Source organism: Bubalus kerabau, chromosome 21, assembly GCF_029407905.1.
Source record: "Bubalus kerabau isolate K-KA32 ecotype Philippines breed swamp buffalo chromosome 21, PCC_UOA_SB_1v2, whole genome shotgun sequence".
In the NCBI taxonomy this organism is placed as follows: Eukaryota; Metazoa; Chordata; class Mammalia; order Artiodactyla; family Bovidae; genus Bubalus; species Bubalus kerabau.
Genome location: NC_073644.1, coordinates 27,912,713 through 27,932,614, shown reverse-complemented (window position 1 = coordinate 27,932,614; position 19,902 = coordinate 27,912,713). Strand labels below are relative to the sequence as shown.

Genomic DNA, 19,902 nt, shown 5'->3' with positions numbered 1-19,902 from the left:
ACAGCATGCAACACAGGAAGTGTGGGAGCAAAGCAAGAACTATATTCATTGATTTTGTAAAAGCCTGATGTGCTAGTGTTAACAGAAACACTGTAAATTGTGAATACATGAATGTTAGTAAAATACACTTACGCAATTCTTAATCTAACACACAGAAAATTATAAACATAGGCAAATGTTATAACAGTAGAAAATGTGGAAAAATGTAGGAAAAGGACACAGGAGATGAAGATAATCAGATTAAAGTTGTAAAATATGAGAACATACCATGTACCAGGCACATGTAAGATCACAAGAAATAAAGTGAGGAGGAAATCAGTCTCCAGAGTGTTAACTTCATGAAATCACAGAGCAACGCAAAAACTCAACCCACGACTCTTTAAAACTTGTGCCTTTTGACCACCTACAGGAACTTTTAAAAATGGGCAAGAGACACTAAGATGGAATTTTCATTTCTAACCTTCACAAAGAACACCGGTTCCAAATAATAATTTAAAATATTAACCAGAACCTTCATATATATACACGGAATTAACTTTATTTTTATGGAGAAACAATAAAAATCATTTCGACTGCCTTTAACTTTGATGTTCTACTCTGGCAATGCTAGATATTTTAGTTTCATTCAACAGAAAAAAAAGTCAGTCATTCACATTATCATGAAATACCATCATTCCACACCCACGGCTATAGTAAGGCACAGAAACCACCCTGATTGCAAATATTCTTTTCATTATACAAACATATCATGGAGACTTCCTGTAAATCCAGTAAGAGTCTACATATCTCAAAGGAAGTGGTACAAAAATCTTTCTTAAGATCCTGGTTTCAATGTGGGGTTCAAGAACTATGCACACAACAGGTGAATGCCCTGTATGTGTTATGATGGGCAGATGGGAAGTGGAAAAGGGGAGGGAGGGTTGATCAAAACACTAAGGAAGGTGACAGCTTCCATCCTGACTTGTTCCCATGGCTCATGATCCTCAGGATCCCACCTGCTTCACTTTCATTGCTTCTTGGTTACCTATCCCCTTGACCGACAGCACCTCATCAAAAGGCCTTCCTGAGCGTTGATCTTAGAAAGAAAGCAGTGTCATTAAAATAACACAAAAGAAGTGTGATTTTTTTTTTTCCTCCAGCATGAGTTAAACCTCTAGAGGGAATGCACTGGATAAGAAAAAATGAAAGGAGGAATTCCAGTGTTACATAGGGGAGGGTTTAGGGAGGTGGTGGAAGGAGTCCAGAACTCTTTCAAATAATATTCCTTAGGTGTTGCTTAAAGTCCTTAGTAAAACATAAAATAAGATGGTCCTCCAGATTGGATTCCTATTTGCCAACTTAGCTCTACCTCTCCATTTTCCCTTCAACAAATTGTTGGCTCAGTTGTTTCAAATGCATAATTTTATTTCAGTGCAATGCTCTGCTCTCTCCCTGCCCATACACTGTCTCTCCTCTCTGCACCCTGTGACTCGGCAGGAACACCACCGCGCAGTTCTACCAACCTTACCTAAGTTCAGCTCGCAGCCCCTTCTAGACGATGAAGTGCCTCGGGTTTCCCTGTGTGCTCAGTCATGTTCGACTCTTTGCAGCCCCATGGACTGTAGCCCACCAGGCTCCTTTGTCCATGGGATTTCCCAGGCAAGAATACTGGAGTGGGTTGCCATTTCCTCCTTCAGGGATTTTTCAGATCCAGGGATCGAACCCATGCCTCTTGCATCTCCAAGCATTGGCAGGTGGGTTTTTTATCCCTGCGCCACCTGGGAAGCTTCTTCCCAACTTAGTGCTACTTTTTCTTTTTTTAAAATTTTTATTGGAGTACGGTTGCCTTACAGTGTTATGTTAGTTTCATACAGCACCGTCAATTAGCTATAGGAAGATCCTCTGGAGGAGGAAAAGGCAAGCCGCTCCAGTATTCTTGCCAGGATATTCCATGGACAGAGGAGCCTGGTAGGCTACAGTCCATGGGGTCACAGAGAGTTGGACATGACTGAGCAACTGAACACACACACAGATACATATATCCCCACACTATTGATACTATGTGTATCAATAACTAATAAATAACTAATGAGAAACTACTGTATGGCGCAGGGAGCTCTACGTAATGTTCTTTAGTGCTACTTTTTAGCTACAGTGCAACACATGCCCCTGGCAGGCTTATAGTTCTCTAGTGCTTCAGAGACTGGGGCACTGCCTGGCAGAGAAGATCCTCGCCCAATTTCTGCTGTACAAATGGATTTATAAAAAAAGTTATGGCAAAGGCTGCCCCAGGAGAAAGAAAGAGAAAAGTCTTTAAAGTGTATTACATATATATATGTTTAGAGGAAGGGACCTGTATATCATAGAGAAACATTCTGTTCACACAGATCCATCCATTCAAAAACCGAAAGGGACAAAGACTAGGAGGCTGAGCCAATGCAGCTTTTAATCCTCTTCCTTATTTTTTTACAAGAAAGTCTAACCACTACATCATAATATGAGATAAACTTTGATTAAAGCCATTAAGGAAAACTAAATGCCGAAGTCAACGGCAGTTATGCAACAGAGAAGAGTGATTTAAATTATATTTTGCTTCCGGCTAGCTGGGAGGTCTACATACCAAAGCTGGGTTGGCAGCTCTTAGTGGTTGAGAAAGTTCTACAAATATTCTGGAAAAACCAGTGGGTGGAATTTAGGTCCTCAGTAATAACACAGCTTTTATGGCCAACAGGTGAAATGTAAGGTTGAGAAACCAAATATCATTATATGAAGCTCAAGAGTTTCACAGTGAACACCCTGAATTTAAAAAAAAAAAAAAGAAAAAAGAAAGAAAACCAACTACTCTAAAGGATAATAGAACTTTTATTAAAATTTTTTTTTTCTTCAATGGAGAGAAGTTACTGATGCTAGGTGCATGGACAATGACAAGTTGATAATCTACCAGAACAACATCTTAATCACCCCTCAGCCCTTCCCTACGCCTTCTAGTAGTGCTACCATTCTTAATTTATAACCTTGCCCTCCAGAGTTTCAAACTGATTCCTGTCAACCAAAACTAACAGCAATAACAACAAAAAGGCCCACGCCAAACAAAAATGGCAAACACTTCACTTTCTTTTAAAATATATCTATGTATATTCCTTGGTCTTCTGCAAAGCCCAAGAAAATCGCCTCTAAATAAAACTGCTCAACTACTGTTTTCAAACAGTAGTGAGAGAAATTTAACTAATAGCGATAATGATTAGGGTTTATGTCAGATACTGATTTTTGACTGGTAGAAGAACAATGTTTAGTAAATATTATTACACGAGGGTCAAGAGTTTCTTACCTCTCAAAGCCCATTCTTCCATATATGGGTAAGAACAGGGTTTTCCTTACTATAAACTCAGTAGCAATAAACTAGTTGTTTTAGACTAAGATTACATATTGATCCTAAGAATAGACTAAGCCTTTTTCTTCTCCTAAGATATTTCATTTTATAACATCTAGTGCATGTATGCATGTCCAGTTGCTTCAGTCGTGTCCAACTCTTTGTGACTCTATGGACTGTAGCCCACCAGGCTCCTCTGTCCATGGAATTCTCCATGCAAGCATACTGGAGTGGGTTGCCACACTCCCCCCTCCAGGGAATCTTCCCAACCCAGGGATCAAACCTTCACCTCCGGCATTGGCAGGCAGATTCTTCACCACTGAGCAACCAGAGAAGCCCTTATAACATCTAGAAGTGAAGTAAAGTGAAGTGAAGTTGCTCAGTTGTGTCCGACTCTTTGCAACCCCATGGACTGTAGCCTATCAGGCTCCTCAGTCCATGGGATTTTCCAAGCAAGAGTACTGGAGTAGGTTGCCATTTCCTTCTCCAGGGGATCTTCCCAACCCACAGATCGAACCTGGGTCTCCCACATTGTAGGCAGATGCTTTACCGTCTGAACTACCAGGGAAGCCCTATAACATCTAGGGATAACCCCAATTCCAATGATTTACAGAACACATGCTTCTCCTCTGAGACATTTCTTACACTTCACCTAATTTCCAGATTACCTCTCTGATAAAACAAATACAAGAAGAGCAATCCCTCAATAAATGTCCTCATTGCCAAAGTTCAAATTTTATTCTACTTTGCTTTCTTTATTGAGTATTTTCAAGCTGGGCACCCTCCTAAGTTTTAGGGTTACAAGGGTGATGAACTAGGTCTAGCCCTACTCCTGAGCAAGCCAGGGAGACACTCACGAAACAAAATAACCATTTAAAGTGAAGGGCTAGGTGGAAGGAAGAAGAGCAAGGTCGGTCACAGAAAAGATGACTAACTGCCCAGAGAGCCGGGCGAGGGTGTACATGGGAGGCAAGATTAATCTGGGGCTCGAGGGATGGAAGAGAGGTGGGTGTTAAGTCAGTGCCAAGAAGACTATGACACATATGAGGTGTTCGCTCCAAAAATAATCTCCTCCTCCTGACAAACCCATCTACTTTTTTTTGTTGTTTTTTCTAGAGCAGTTTTAGGTTCACAGCAAAACTGAGAAGTACCAAGATTTCCCAAATACTTTCTGGCCCCCCTACTCAAGGACAGCCTCCCCTGTTATCAACATCCCCACCAGAAGGGGACATTTAATGACAACTGATGAACCGACACATACACAATGGAGTGCACAGCTCAGGGCTCACTCTTAGTGTGCACTGCAGAGGTCTGGACAAATGTGTAGTGACATGCGCCTACCATGACAGTAACAGCTTGAGTAGTTTCACTGCCTACATCCTTGGTCATCCACCGAGGCGGAAAAAGTGCTTAGTGAATGCTGCGTGTAAATGAGGACCAATGATCAAAACTGAGCTATTTATTATTTCAACATTTGACAGAACTTCTATGAATCTCTGGATCTTCACATCCCTTCATTATGTGTCACAGTTGGTGCCAGACAAGTAACTTTCATGGAAAATCAGGCAAAAATGCTGTGCCAGAGAACTGAAAGAGATGTCTCAATATTTCCTCATTGGTAAAACCACCATTCTCCTCTTCTCTTCTGCATCACTGTTCCTACTGCCTCAGTGATAACCTTTTAGGTTATGGGAACTCTATCTGTCATATATTAAGGTCATCAAGTCTCAGCAGACCCTGGTGCTGAGTCCTAAGGAGGTAAAGTATATCTGGAAGTGAAAATGAATCTATAAAGACCCTTCACCACCACGTGTCTACATCACTCCCTGACCCTCTGACCCATTCATTCACATGCTCTTCCTCTCCTCCTCCCTCTCCACTCACCCCAAGCACATGCAACAAGAATATGGCTTTTCAAAAACAGCCTCTGCATTTTGATCAGGAATCTGAGAAATCTAGTTCCCTATCAATAAAGAGTGAAATTAAACAAAAGGCATTCCTGGAGCTTAGCACTTTCATTTAAATATCACTCATCAAGGGACTTCCCTGGTGGTCCAGGGGTTAAGACCTTGCCTTCTAATGCAGAGAGTATGGTTAGATCCCTGGTTGGGGAGCTAAGATGCCACAGGGCCAAAAAACCAAAACATAAACCAGAAGCAACCCTGTAAGAAATTCAATAAAGACTTTAAAAACAGTCCACATAAGGAAAAAAAAACCTTAAAAAAAATAAATAAGCATTGCTAACCACGAAAAATCTGCTTTGGGAAGTCAACATGAAATGTAGTAATTGTCCGTTTAGAAAGTGAACAATTAGTCTGCACTTGATTTGAATGGTACACCTACACCATTGCTCCTCGTGAAGGTAGATGGGCACTGTTACAGCAGCTGGGTGTTCCTTTCATTGGATCGTCTTTCCCACACGTCAGCTCTAAGGGTGGCTATATTCTGGCATGGCTACACGCTATCAGACATTCTGAGAATGAGTGAAAGACAAAACGAGTGCCGGATGTAGATTCGCATTTCAGGGCCCATATGCTTTGTTTTAAACGATGTGGAAAAACTTCCACATCGTGAATTTGGACAATGATCCAAATGACTGAAAGTCTGCTTAGGTTAAAAATATTTGCCAGCATGTTTCAGAAAAGAGATAGTTAGACATCAGCCTTGTAGAGAGGTTTTCAAAGCTTACTAACTTGTAACTTCCCTTCTATTTTCAGTACCGACAAAGACTTGGTTGATAATGTTATTTGTTGCAGGTTAAATACACACACAGAGGCATACATACACATCTCAAGCCTACATGGAGGTTTGTCTTCTTTTTTTAATTGTAGTATAATTGGTCTACAGTGTTGTATTAGTTCTGCTGTACATGAATCGTGTATATGTAGACATATATCCCCTCCCTCTTGGACCTCTCTCCCACCGCCCGCCTCATCCCAACCCTCGAGGTCACACAGAGCCCCGAGCTGAGCTCTCTGTGCCACACAGCAGCTTCCCACTAGCTACCATTTTACACACGGTGGTGAATATATGTCAATCCTAATGCAAGGATAACAATTCTATGGTAGCTAATAAACAATCTTTTTAGTTGAAAATATCAAGGTGTTTTTTGCGGGGGGGGGGGGGCGGGGGGGGGGATTAAGTCAGGTATGATTTAAAATAAACACACTGTATTTAATTTCTTCCTGATTAACTAAACCACGCTATGGGGCACTTTGCAAATAAAAAAATAAATCAACCACGACATCAATGATTTCTTCCAACATCACTCTGACACAGTCATCACTTTGGTGTCTTCCCTCTGGATATCAATGTGTATGTCCTTCATTTCCAACAGCTGTGAAATTTGGGCGATGAAGAAGATAACCTTTCTATCCAAGCTGTAAGTTGCTATAAGCATCATCAGAAAGTACATAAGATTTAATATCTATTTTCTCCATGTTCTGGATGAAGAAGATCATGAAAGTTTCCACTGCCTGAGCACTTAGGCACTACTCTGTAGCAATTTGAAATAAATGTGACTAGTTTGTAATGATGCACTTATAAAAGTGTAAGAATGCAGAGTTCCAAAGAATAACAAGGAAAGATAAGAAAGCGTTCCTCAGTGATCCGTGCAAAGAAATAGAGGAAAACAATACAATGGGAAATCCTAGCGATCTCTTCAAGAAAATTAGAGATACCAAGGAAACATTTCATGCAAAGATGTACACAATAAAGGACATAAAATGGTATGGACCTAACAGAAGCAGAAGATATTAAGAAGACGTAGCAAGAATACACAGAAGAACTATACAGAAAAGATCTTTATGACCCAGGTAACCACGATGGTGTGATCACTCACATGGAGCTGGACATTCTGGAATGTGAAAGTCAAGGGGCCTTAGGAAGCATCACTACAAAGAAAGTTAGTGGAGGTGATGGAATTCCAACTGAGCTATTTCAAATCCTAAAAGATGATGCTGTAAAAGTGCTGCACTCAATACGCCAGCAAATTTGGAAAACTCAGCAGTGGCCACAGGACTGGAAAAGGTCAGTTTGCATTCCAATCACAAAGAAGGGCAATGCCAAAGAATGCTCAAACTACCACACAACCATACTCATCTCACATGCTAGCAACGTAACGCTCAAAATTCTCCAAGCGAGGCATCAACAGTACATGAACTGTGAACTTCCAGATGTTCAAGCTGGATTCAGAAAAGGCAGAGGAACCAGAGATCAAATTGCCAACATCTGTTAGATCATAGAAAAGGCAAGAGAGTGCCAGAAAAAAACTTTTGCTTTATTAATTATGCCAAAGCCTTTGACTATGTAGATCACAACAAACTGGAAAATTCTTCAAGAGATGGGAATACCAGAGCATTTTACCTACCTCCTGAGAAATATGTATGCAGGTCAAAGAAGTAAGTTAGAATTGGACATGGAACAACAGACTGGTTCCACATTGGGAAAGGAGTACATCAAGGATGTATACTGTCACCCTGCTTATTTAACTTATATGCAGAGTACATCAAGCGAAATGCCGGGCTGGATGAAGCACAGGCTGGAATCAAGATTGCCCAGAGAAATATCAATAACCTCAGATATGCAGATGATACCACCCTTATGGCAGAAAGTGAAGAGAACTAAAGAGCCTCTTGATGAAAGTGAAAGAGGAGAATGAAAAAGCTGGCTTAAAACTCAACATTCAGAAAACGAAGATCATGGCATCTGGTCCCATCACTTCATGGCAAATAGATGGGGAAACAGTGGAAACGGTAGCACACTTTATTTTTGGGGGGCTCCAAAATCATTGTAGATGGTGACTGCAGCCATGAAATTAAAAGACACTTGCTCCTTAGAAGAAAAACTATGGCCAACCTAGACAGCATATTAAAAAGCAGAGACATTACCTTGCTGACAAAGGTCCGTCTAGTCAAAGTTACGGTTTTTCCAGTAGTCATGTATGGATGTGAGAGTTGGACTATAAAGAAAGCTGAGGGCCAAAGAATTGATGCTTTTGAACTGTGGTGTTGGAGAAGACTCGAGAGTCCCTTAGACTGCAAGGAGATCCAACAAGTCCATCTTAACAGAAATCAGTCCTGAATATTCATTGGAAGGACTGATGCTGAAGCTGCAACTCCAATACTTTGGCTACCTGATGCAAAGAACTGACTCATTAGAAAAGACCCTGATACTGGGAAAGATTGAAGGCAGGAGGAGAAGGGAAGGACAGGGGATGAGATGGTTGGATGGCACCACCGACTTGACGGACAGGAGTTTCAGCAAGCTTCGGGAGTTGGTGATGGAAAGGGAAGCATCGCGTGGACACGACTGAGAGACTAAACTGAACTGAACTGAATTTTTACTACAGGCATGACTCCCAAAATTTGCAATCATGTTTTGTGAACTTCCTCAACTGATAAGCCACACTGTTTTCAAGATTCCCAAATTTCTGTTTCCCTTGTATTTAAAATTTCAAAATAAATTAAACCTTGTACAGGGCATACAACAAGAGAAGCTTAAATACTGTGTGTGAAGCTCAATTCTCCTTACCTTCACACACAGGCTGGCGATCAATGATAGAAGCCAAGGTAATACTAACACTAAGGTTATGTTTAAACTATCTGCTGTTGAAAATCTTTACATATCCTAATTCTTATCGGCAATTCACACTATCATAGGCACATTGTTAGTGTAAAGATTTATTGTCTTATTATATGCCAGATCCTCTGATGGGCACTAGCGATACAAAGGAAGATCTTTACTCATCCTCAAAGAACTCAAGATCTACTGGGGAAAAGGCCAATTATAAATGCAGACATGCAACATCAGAGACAGAGGGTTACAAGGCCAGAATGGCTTCCTGGATGATGGATGACCATTCAAGGCGGAGAAGAGAGCATGAACGAAGGAAAGACAGGGCAGGTGCGGGAACTGCACAAATGCAGACCTGGACGGGCAGGATCGAAGTCGTAGAGTGTCTTAATTGTTCACACTGACCTTCTCTTGTTGGCCTGGGGATCCATGGAAAGACCAAGCAAAGGTGTAAGGTGTATAAATGAAAAATATTATGTCTTAAATATCGAGGACCTTTTAGCTACTGTGTGGGCTGCAAATTTTAGGGGAACAAAACTGGAGGCAGTCCAAAGGCCATTGTAAGTGAAAAATCAAGAGGATTTGAATGAAGGCTATAGACATTTTTTTTTTTTTTTTTTTTTAACAGAGGATACACTTGATATGTAGAGGAGATAGAATCTGGGAACTTTTCATCACAGGATGTGGGGGATGAAGTCGTGGGAAGACTCCCAGATTTCTGGCTTGGGACGTGATGCCACCAAACAGGATCCAGGAAGAAGAGCGGGTTTACGGGCGGGTGCGGCAGCTTTAGAACAAGCTCCAGTGAGCTGAGTGGGCCAAGGATGACACTCTGGGTGACACTGAGCACCAAGGGCGGATGACGCAGAGAGACAGAGCTTGGAACCAGGGGCACGTGCTGACGCCCTGGCAGTCCACGATGTCAAGGAGAAAAACAAACAATAAGCTCACTTGTGGCAGAGAGGTCTGGTGAGGAAAAGACTGGAAAATGCCTACGAAATGTAGAAAGCAGGATGCACGAAGGACCTCAGTAAAATCTATTAATATGTCAGCCAAGCTATGAGAACTAAAAGTCAGGCCACAGTGAGTTAGGAGGTGAAGGAGAGGTGAGACGCAGGGAGGTACGGCTGAGGAGCTCCTAGGTGGAGAAGCAGGGTTCAAGGTGGGGTTTGAGTTGGTTTGTGTTTTAAATCAGTTGAAAGCTCACCACCTAGAGATAGACAGCATTGATACCTATGCATCACATAGGCATACCTCAGAGATATCTGACCACTGCCACAAAGCAAATATCACAACAGGTGAGTCACCCACATTTTTTGGTTTCCCAGTGCATATAAAAGTTATGTTACACTCTACTGTAATCTATTAAGTGTGTATTAGCATTATGTCTAAGAAAACAATGTGCATACCTTCATCTAAAACGGATGCTGCTGGAAAAAATGGTGTTGACAGACATACACACTGCTATGCATGAAACAGTTGGTGAGAAGCTGCTATATAACACAGGGAGCCCAGCCTGGCGCTCTCTGATAACCTAGAGGGGTGGGGTGGGGGAAGAGGGAGGCTCGAGAGAGATGGGATATATGTATATTTATGGCTGATTTGCGTTGTTGTACAGCAAAAACCAACACAATGCTGTAAAGCAATTTTCCTCCAACTAAAAAAAAAAAACAATTTAAAAAAATGGTGCTAACAAACTTGCTCAACACAGGGCTGCCACAAACTTGCAATTAAAAAAAAAAGAAAAGTATTATCTGTGAAGTACAAGAAAATTACATTCACCTGTACATAAATAAACATACATAGTAATGCACAGACTTAAGGAACATTAATTGTCTACAAAATTATTATATACTAATAAGGCAAGCTATATCTTTACACCGAAACTATTCTTGAAATTATCAGAATCATAAGTGTACTCATAACAGAAGCACAGTTAAAACCCAACATCTCTATGACATTCACTACCCTTTGTCAACACTGGCTCTTACTTCTGAGAAACTTAATGTAGAAAAGTCAGCTGAGGAAACAGACACACCCAATCCATTGATTTTAAAAGGTGGAGAGCAATTACCCACTTGAAGTATTTCCAGGGGGTTAAACATGCAGTCTTAGGAGTAGAACCCTGGAAGCTCTACCTCTTGAGGTCAGACAACCTCTTGCAAGGGAGTACTAACAAGGTACACCCAAAGAGCAGCACCAGTGAGTCACCAGAGGGGCAAGTTCCACCCTGTAAGGCTCCCACACCTGCCTCATCACCACGGAAGGAACAATGCACAAAGCTCTCTAGTGTGGGGCTACAATCTCAACAGAACTGGGAATACTGGTTAAACTGGCCCAGTCAGCCGAATGGCCATTGGGTTTGGCTTGGGGTTGACTCTACTAGGAAATGGGAAAAGAGGTCGTAATTGTAACACAGAAAAGGTAGCACCCAAAGACTTGCAAGTGGGCTTCCCAGGTGGCTCAGTGCTAAAGAATCTGTCTGCCAAGCAGGAGACGGGGTGTTCAATCCCTGGGTCGGGAAGATCCCCTGGAGGAGGAAATGGCATCCCCCTCTAGTATTCCTTCCTGGAAAATCCCATGGACAGAGAAGCCTGGTGGGTGTCAGCCTAGATATCCTGCCCACCCTCCACCCCCCTACAAAGGCAGTCAAACAGAAAATCATTTGATGAAAGGCAATGGCTGGAAGTTAGATCTGGTGATGCGCATCCATTCTGCGTGCTCAGTCATGTCTGACTGTGACTCCTCACACTGCAGCCTGCCAGGCTCCTCTGTTCATAGAATTTGATTCAGGCAAGAATACTGGAGAGGGCTACCATTTCCCACTCCAGGGAATCTTCCCGACTGAGGGGTCAAACCTACGTCTCCTGCATTGGCAGGCAGATCCTTAACCACTGAGCTATCTGCGAAGTCTCTGGTGATTTGGAATTGATTCTAACAGTGAATAGACTTTAAAAGAAAATGATACATACCTGGTCTGGCTCTTCAAACTGATTTATATCTACTTAAAAAAACAAAAATGTAAGCCTAAAAATCTCTTTTATTTTTTATTAAAATATAAAAAAAATTTTTTTAATTGAAGGATAATTTCTTTACAGAATTTTCTTGTTTTCTGTCAAACGTCAACAAGAATCAGCCATAGGTACACCCATGTCCCCTCTCTCCCGAACCTCCCTCCCATCTCCCTCTCCATCCCACGCTTCTAGATGGTCCCAGAGCTCCTGTTTGAGTTCCCTGAATCATACAGCAAATTCCATTGGCTATCTATTTCACATATGGTACTTCCACATTACTCTCTCCATACATCTCACCCTCTCCCTCCTCCCTTCTTCCCATGTCCATATATCTGTCCTCTCTGTCGGTTTCTCCATTGCTGCCCTGAAAATAAATTCATCGATGCCATCTTCCTAGATTCCATATATATGTGTGAGAATACAATGTTTATATTTCTCTTTCTAACTTCACTCATCCACTTCATTAGAACTGACTCAAATGTGTTTCTTTTCATGGCTGAGTAGTATTCAACAGTATGTAAACCGCAAACTTCCCGATATTCAAGCTGGATTTTGAAAAGGCAGAGGAACCAGAGATCAAATTGCCAACATCCGTTGGATCATCAAAAAGCAAGAGAGTTCAAGAAAAACATCTACTTCTGCTTTATTGACTACACCAAAGCCTTTGACTGTGTGGATCACAACTCACTCTGGAAAACTCTTAAAGAGATGGGAATACCAGACCACCTGACCTGCCTCTTGAGAAATCTATATGCAGGTCAGGAAGCAACAGTTAGAACTGGACATGGAACAACAGACTTGTTCCAAATAGGAAAAGGAGTACGTAAAGGCTGTATATTGTCACCCTGCTTATTTAACTTATATGCAGAGTACATCATGAGAAACGCTGGGCTGGATGAAGCACAAGCTGGAATCAAGATTGCCGGGAGAAATATCAATCACCTCAGATATGCAGATGACACCACCCTTATGGCAGAAAGTGAAGAGGAACTAACTAAAGAGCCTCTTGATGAAGGTGAAAGAGGACAGTGAAAAAGTTGGCTTAAAACTCAACATTCAGAAGACTAAAATCATGGCATCTGGACCCATCACTTCATGAGAAATAGATGGGGAAACAGTAGAAACAGTGAAAGACTTTATTTTTTTGGGCCTCCAAAATCACTGCAGATGGTGACTGCAGCCATGAAATTAAAAGACACTTGCTCCTCGGAAGAAAAGTTATGACCAACCTAGACAGCATATTCAAAAGCAGAGACATTACTTTGTCAACAAAAGTCGGTCTAGTCAAAGCTATGATTTTTCCAGTAGTCATGTATGGATGCGAGAGTTGGACTATAAAGAAAGCTAAGCACCAAAGAATTGATGCTTTTGAACTGTGGTGTTGGAGAAGACTCTTGAGAGTCCCTTGGACAGTAAGGAGATCCAATCAGTCCATTCTAAAGGAAATTAGTTCATTGGAAGGACTGATGTTGAAGCTGAAACTCCAATACTTTGGCCACCTGATGCGAAGAACTGACTTATTTGAAAAGACCCTGATGCTGGGAAAGATTGAGGGCAAGAGGAGAAGGGGACGACAGATGATGAGATGGTTGGATGGCAACAGCGACTCAATGGACATGAATTTGAGTAAACTCTGGGAGTTGGTGATGGATAGGGAAGCCTGGAGTCCTGCAGTCCCCAGGGTCACAAAGAGTCGAATACGACTGAGCGACTGAACTGAATTGAACTGAGTATTCCATTGTATATATGTACCACAGCTTCTCTATCCATTCATCTGTTGATGGATATCTAAGTTGCTTCCATGTTCTAGCTATTGTAAATAGTGCTGCAATGAACATTGGAGTACATGTGTCTTTTTCCATTTTGCAAACCAATGTATATCTACTTTGTCTGTAAAGTGATCCATAGATTTTGTCGAGACTTATGGCCATCTCAGAGCAAGAACTGCCACAATCACCACTGTAGCTACACACAGGTTGCCAGGAAGCTTAATTTGTAACAGAGAGTTAGCATGCACTTAGTTTAAAAAAAAATCTGGACAATAATCTTAAGAAAACTGTCTTATCACATGTCCCCATGTTCAGACAAATGACTGAATTAAAAGTATGGTATGAACCCATCAGGGTATCTCAAAATAGATTTTTGGAAGAAATCTGTAAATAAGATCCTCCATGTAAAGGTAGGGGGCACATATTAAATACTAAAACAAATCTATACATACATTTAACATGTTTTCATATGCCAACAAAGAAACACCTGTCTCACAGAGTAATAGATGTGTTGACATCTCAAAGCTTAACTGTCTTCACTGAAATCAAGAGGAAGGTCCTTACAAGGGAAATGTGTTCTGGATGCAGTGTAAAAATTACATTTTCCACTTGGAGATTTCTAGTGTATTAGAGAGCATTATTGATTTTATAACCTAACCTTGTATCTGACCACTAAATTCTAATGTTATTTATAATCTTTGGTTCAGTTGATTTACTGGGATTTTCTAATGAGACAATCATATGTTTTTCTCCTCCTTTCCAATGTTGGAAATCTCGTTTCCTTTCTGTCTTACTATATCAACTACACAGTAACAGCTTAGACAGTGCCCAGCATATGACAGGTGCTCTTCTAAGCATCAGTTATAAGCTCATTTCAGCTGAAAAACAAATATTGTTATTGTTGTTGTTTAGTCACTAAGTTGTGTCTGACTCTTTGAGACCCCATGGACCAGAGCTCACCAGATTCCCTGTCCATGGGATTTCCCAGGCAAGAATACTGGAGTGGGTTGCCATTTCCTTCTCCAGGGGATCTTCCCAACCCAGGGATCGAACCTGCATCTCCTGCATTGCAGGCGGATTCTTTATAACTGACCCACCTGGGAAGTCTCAAAACAAGTATATATAGGTTATTATTTCCCCTATTTTATAAGTGATGAAACTGAGGCGCAGCAAAGTTAGACAACATAGAAATGATCACAAAGCCCCTAAGAAGTTGCAACGGATCAATGAACTTCTTCCCTACACTGTCACTTTGGTAGACTGCATACTCTAGTTGGGGAGTAAAATTCAAGCAGTTAGGCCATTGCTATGGACTGAATATGTCCTCCGCTCTCCCATTTATACATTGAAATCCTAAGCTCATGTGATGGTACTAGGAGGCGGGACTCCTGGGTGATATTCAGGTCAGGAGAGGGGGCTGCCATGAATGAGATCAGTGCTATCATAAGAGACCCCACAGAGCTCTCCAGCCCCCTCCACCGAGAGAGAACACAGCAAGAAATCAGCCACCTGCAGTTCAGAAGAGGGCCTTTCCCAGCCTTTCCCATGTGTGCCCACGTGGGCACAATGTCCTTGGACTTCTCTGCCTCCACAGCTATGAGAAGTAAATTTCTGCTGTTCCTAAGCCACCTGGTATGTGATTATTTTGTGAGAGGGACCTGAATGGACTGAGACAGCCACAGAAGAGCAGAGATCAAAGTAGGAACCCTCATTGTCTTCCAGACTCCAGTACTGTCGTTGGTTTTTGCCGTAAGACAGGAGGAGGCCATGATCTGGAGTCTGCCAACAATCGCAGAGCTGACCCAAGGAGGCTCCTGCCATTTCAATGTCATTCAAGGTCTGGAGTGCCCGGCTGGTCAAGCACCAAGACAGCAGACAGGGATGTCCGGACGCCAGCGGCACTAGTGACATCACCTCTTTACGCAGCAGCACGCTCGACAGCTGTCACCCAGAAACGCCCCACAATCACAGCATCAAAGAGAAAGCAGCCTCTTAATGGTTCCTGCAACAGGTAAAGTGCATCCTGACCGTCCTTCCACTGCCTCACAGAAAAGACACACTCGCCATGAAACACGGTGTGTACGTGTGTGGGTTCCGGAGCAGAATGGGGCTGAGGTGAAGTTATGTATGCCAGGAATTCTCTAGTTCAGTTTAAGTGCCTTCATACTTGACATTTCCCTAGCCATCTGCCCTGTTTATCTGGACATGGGGTTCGTGATTTTTTTCCCCAGCCCTTCTACACCCTGGGAACACACAGGAGGCCTTTCTGCGTGGCGCTCCCATGGCAGGGAGGAGGAATAATACACCCTCAAAGCTGTGAGCTTTCCCTGCTGGATGAGCAGAAGGACACTACGTGTGTGTCCTGGCTGACGGGAGGGCTCCAGGTAGAGGGAAGATGGGAAAAGAGAGGATAATTATAGCCCCAGTCAGAGCGCCGGCTCATTCCTGAGATAGTATCCGTCTCTTCAAGACTCACCCACCTGCCTGGACAGACTGGGGAGCAGCCCCGGGAACCATGGGCTGTAATACTGGCTGTTCCACCTTACTTATGCAATTTGCTAGTCACCGAGGGCCGTCCCCACCTGCTACCAAAGGGTTATCTCTGAAACACAGATAAAAAATATCTTGGAGCTGAGCTTATGCTGACAGGGTGCAACCCCAACCCAGAAGGCCCGTCGGAAGTCTGTGACCTGGCCCCCGGGGCAGGTGGCAGGCAGGCTGTGGGCGTAGTGGGCAGGCTCCATGGCTGGACGGCTCTGGGTTTCAGTCTCCACCTACTGACAGCAGGACCTTGGCCAGGACTCCAGAGCCTTGGTTTTTTCATCTGGGAAGGGCCCGTTTTCTACCGTGAAATGAGATCACAGGTCTGTGTGATAAAGAACCCCCGCACACACACGCAGCAGGTGCCCCCAGGTGCTCGCCACAGCGGGTCTTACGTGCTATCACTGCTTCCACTCCACTTGTCCACCCACCCTCTGCACCCACTGCCCAGCGTCCAGGAGGTGCTTCCAGTTATTCAATCAGGGTCTGGAAAGATCCCCAGACCTGCAACAGCACTGCTTCTGTGCAGCCTCGCCCCCTAGACTTGGATTCCCTATGCAGCTGCCTGAACTTTGTTAAAATGAGAAAGAAGCTATAACAATAGAGAAATGATGGTCAATAGTGAAATGATGCTATACTTCTATTTGGAGGAGGCAGGGCTGATCTGGACCCTTCCCCAGATACAACATGTAAAATTCTTAATTTCAACAACATCTGAAGAACCACATATTATGTACATACATACTGCAGTCTGAAGTAGAGAGACCAGGTTTTACAATGTCGTTTTAGTTCTCTTAAAATTTGTGTACTCCAGGCATTTACACATCTACCTTTTTCTTTTTTAATAAAAAGGGAGAAGGACGGGGCCAGAGTAGTCCTGGAGGATAAACAAATCTTTGCATTGAAAGGGGTCTGCACCTTCACTGTCCCCTGAATTTTTCTGCCATGACACCCATGGCTGCTGTCAGGAGCAGGGAGTGTGTGCAGAATGCAATGTCCATTCAGAAATTTGAGAACAGCAAAAAAAAATGCTTCATATGCTTTTTTTTCAGTCTGGGCAACGACTTCTTATGTTTTACAAATCAACCCTGACACTTTTTTCCTAGGACATGTCTGCCTGGCAGCTGCTGTGCAAAATCAGAATTTTTGTCAAAACAAAATAAAACTGATATAATCATGTCATTATTATATTACAGTTACATATATTATATAATGTTATAAAATAATAACATTATTATATCAGTTTTATTTTATGCTGTATTATCAAAAATTCTCCTTTTCTGCTGACAAATTCTCTATTTTACGCTGAAAGCTAAGCACTGAAAAATTGATGCTTTTGAACTGTGGTGCTGGAGAAGACTCTTGAGAGTCCCTTGGATAGCAAGGAGATCCAACTAGTCAATCCTAAGGGAAATCAGTCCTGAATATTCATTGAAGGACTGATGCTGAAGCTGAAGTTCTAATACTTTGGCCACCTGATGCGAAGACCTGACTCATTTGAAAAGACCCTGATGTTGGGAAAGAAGGAAGGCAGGAAGAGAAGGGGACGACAGAGGATGAGATGGTTGGATGGCATCACTGACTCAATGGACATGAGTTTGAGTAAACTCCGGGAGTTGGTGATGGACGGAGAAGCCTGGCGTGCTGCAGTCCACGGGGTAGCAGAGAGTCAGACACCACTGAGCAACTGAACTGAACTGAACAACAACATGATTATTGCTATCTGATTTTCTCCATCTCAGCACCATTGGCGTCTCTGTAGTGGAGGCCCTCCGGGGCCTTACAGGATAATCAGCAGCATCCTTGGTTTCTACTCACCAGGTCACAGTAGGTCCTCCTCCCCTTGTTACAACAGCCAAAAGTGTCTCACAGTATTGCCACATGTCCTGGGGAAGGGGAGGTGGGTAGAAGTTCACAACTTGGTTGAGAAACTTGCTTGCTTAAACTTGGTTGAGCACCTTGCTGCTGCTGCTGCTGCTAAGTCACTTCAGTCGTGTCCGACTCTGTGCGACCCCATAGACGGCAGCCCACCGGGCTCCCCCGTCCCTGGGATTCTCCAGGCAAGAACACTGGAGCAAGTTGCCATTTCCTTCTCCAATGCATGAAAGTGAAGTCACTCGGTCGTGTCTGACTCCTAGTGACCCCGTGGACTGCAGCCTATCAGGTTCCTCCGTCCATGGGATTTTCCAGGCAAGAGTACGGAGTGGGTTGCCATTGCCTTCTCCGTGAGTACCTTGGGTCTATGTTAAAGTAAAGAAAGAAAACAAATACTCTTTTTCTTAAATAAAGGAAGTAACAGTTATTAAGAATTATAACAGATTCCATAACAGACGTCTGATCTTAACAAATCAACCTATGAAACACATACTCCCTTTCACAGAGGAAGGTCTTTATCGTGGCACTGGAAATATACGACCAGACTATTTCACTCAACTCAGTTTCAGAGATTTTGACACACAGAATGAAGAATTCCTACTGCATGGAGGAAATAAGTAATTGCCAGATATAAGCCAAACTATTCTGAAGGAGATCAGCCCTGGGATTTCTTTGGAAGGAATGATGCTAAAGCTGAAACTCCAGTACTTTGGCGAAGAGTTGACTCATTGGAAAAGACTGTGATGCTGGGAGGGATTGGGGGCAGGAGGAGAAGGGGATGACAGAGGATGAGATGGCTGGATGGCATCACTGACTTGATGGACGTGAGTCTCAGTGAACTCTGGGAGTTGGTGATGGACAGGGAGGCCTGGAGTGCTTGGATTCATGGGGTCGCAAAGAGTCGGACACAACTGAGCGACTGGTCTGATCTGATTAAATCTTTGTGGTATCGATCTTTTAGACCTTTAGATTTTTGTATATAATTTTTTTTCCTCCTTTCATCTGATGCCTTGTATCAAACATGGTTTTCAGTGGAACTCCTATCCCTGATTACCTGGAAGGCTCAAAAACTAAAGGATGAGCACATTCTTGTCAATCTAGAAGTCTAAGTGCATGTGTCCTATGTCATCTCAGTCGTGTCCGACTCTTTGTGACCCCACGGACTGTAGCCCGATAGGCTCCTCTGTCCACGGGATTCTCCAGGAATGGGTTGCCATGCTCTCCTCTGGGGGATCTTTCCAACCCAGGGATAGAACCCATGTCTCTTACGTCTCCTGCATTGGCAGGCAGGTTCTTTACCACTAGCACCTCCTGTACCTGAGGTGATGGGAAACTTCTACTAGAAGGCCCTGAGTGTCCCCAAAAGATCACAAAAGCATTTCAAAAGAAATCTGAATCTTTACTTCCCTACTCTATTTATTTTTAGGAAGAACCTGAAATTTATTTTGTTGACAACATTTTAAGAGGCAAGAGTGTTTTTAGCAAAAAAGAAAATGGTAGAAACAAATGAAAGCCATTAGGAAAAAGCATGCATGAGAAAGGCCTATGCCTGGGAGGTTGAAAACAAAAATCTGCTTCCTTAAAAACTGGACCAAAAAAAAAAAACTCAGAAAAATGATCTTTCTTTTTCCTTGTCCCCTGCATCTCGATATCAACCTTTACCTCATCAGCACTTCCTCCAGCCTAGGTCAGGTCTTCATTATCTTTTCATCAGGCTATTCAAACAACTTTCTGTTCTCTTTCTCTTATTTCTCAGAGTCCATTCTGAATCAGTGTAGGA

At 42.7% G+C, this 19,902-nt stretch overlaps 1 protein-coding gene across 2 annotated transcripts in view; it reads right to left on the bottom strand.

The window, feature by feature from the left end:
* Nucleotides 1-19,902, bottom strand: part of GAREM1 (GRB2 associated regulator of MAPK1 subtype 1) — a 237,759-nt gene that overhangs the window by 121,726 nt on the left and 96,131 nt on the right. The window lies entirely within an intron of this gene.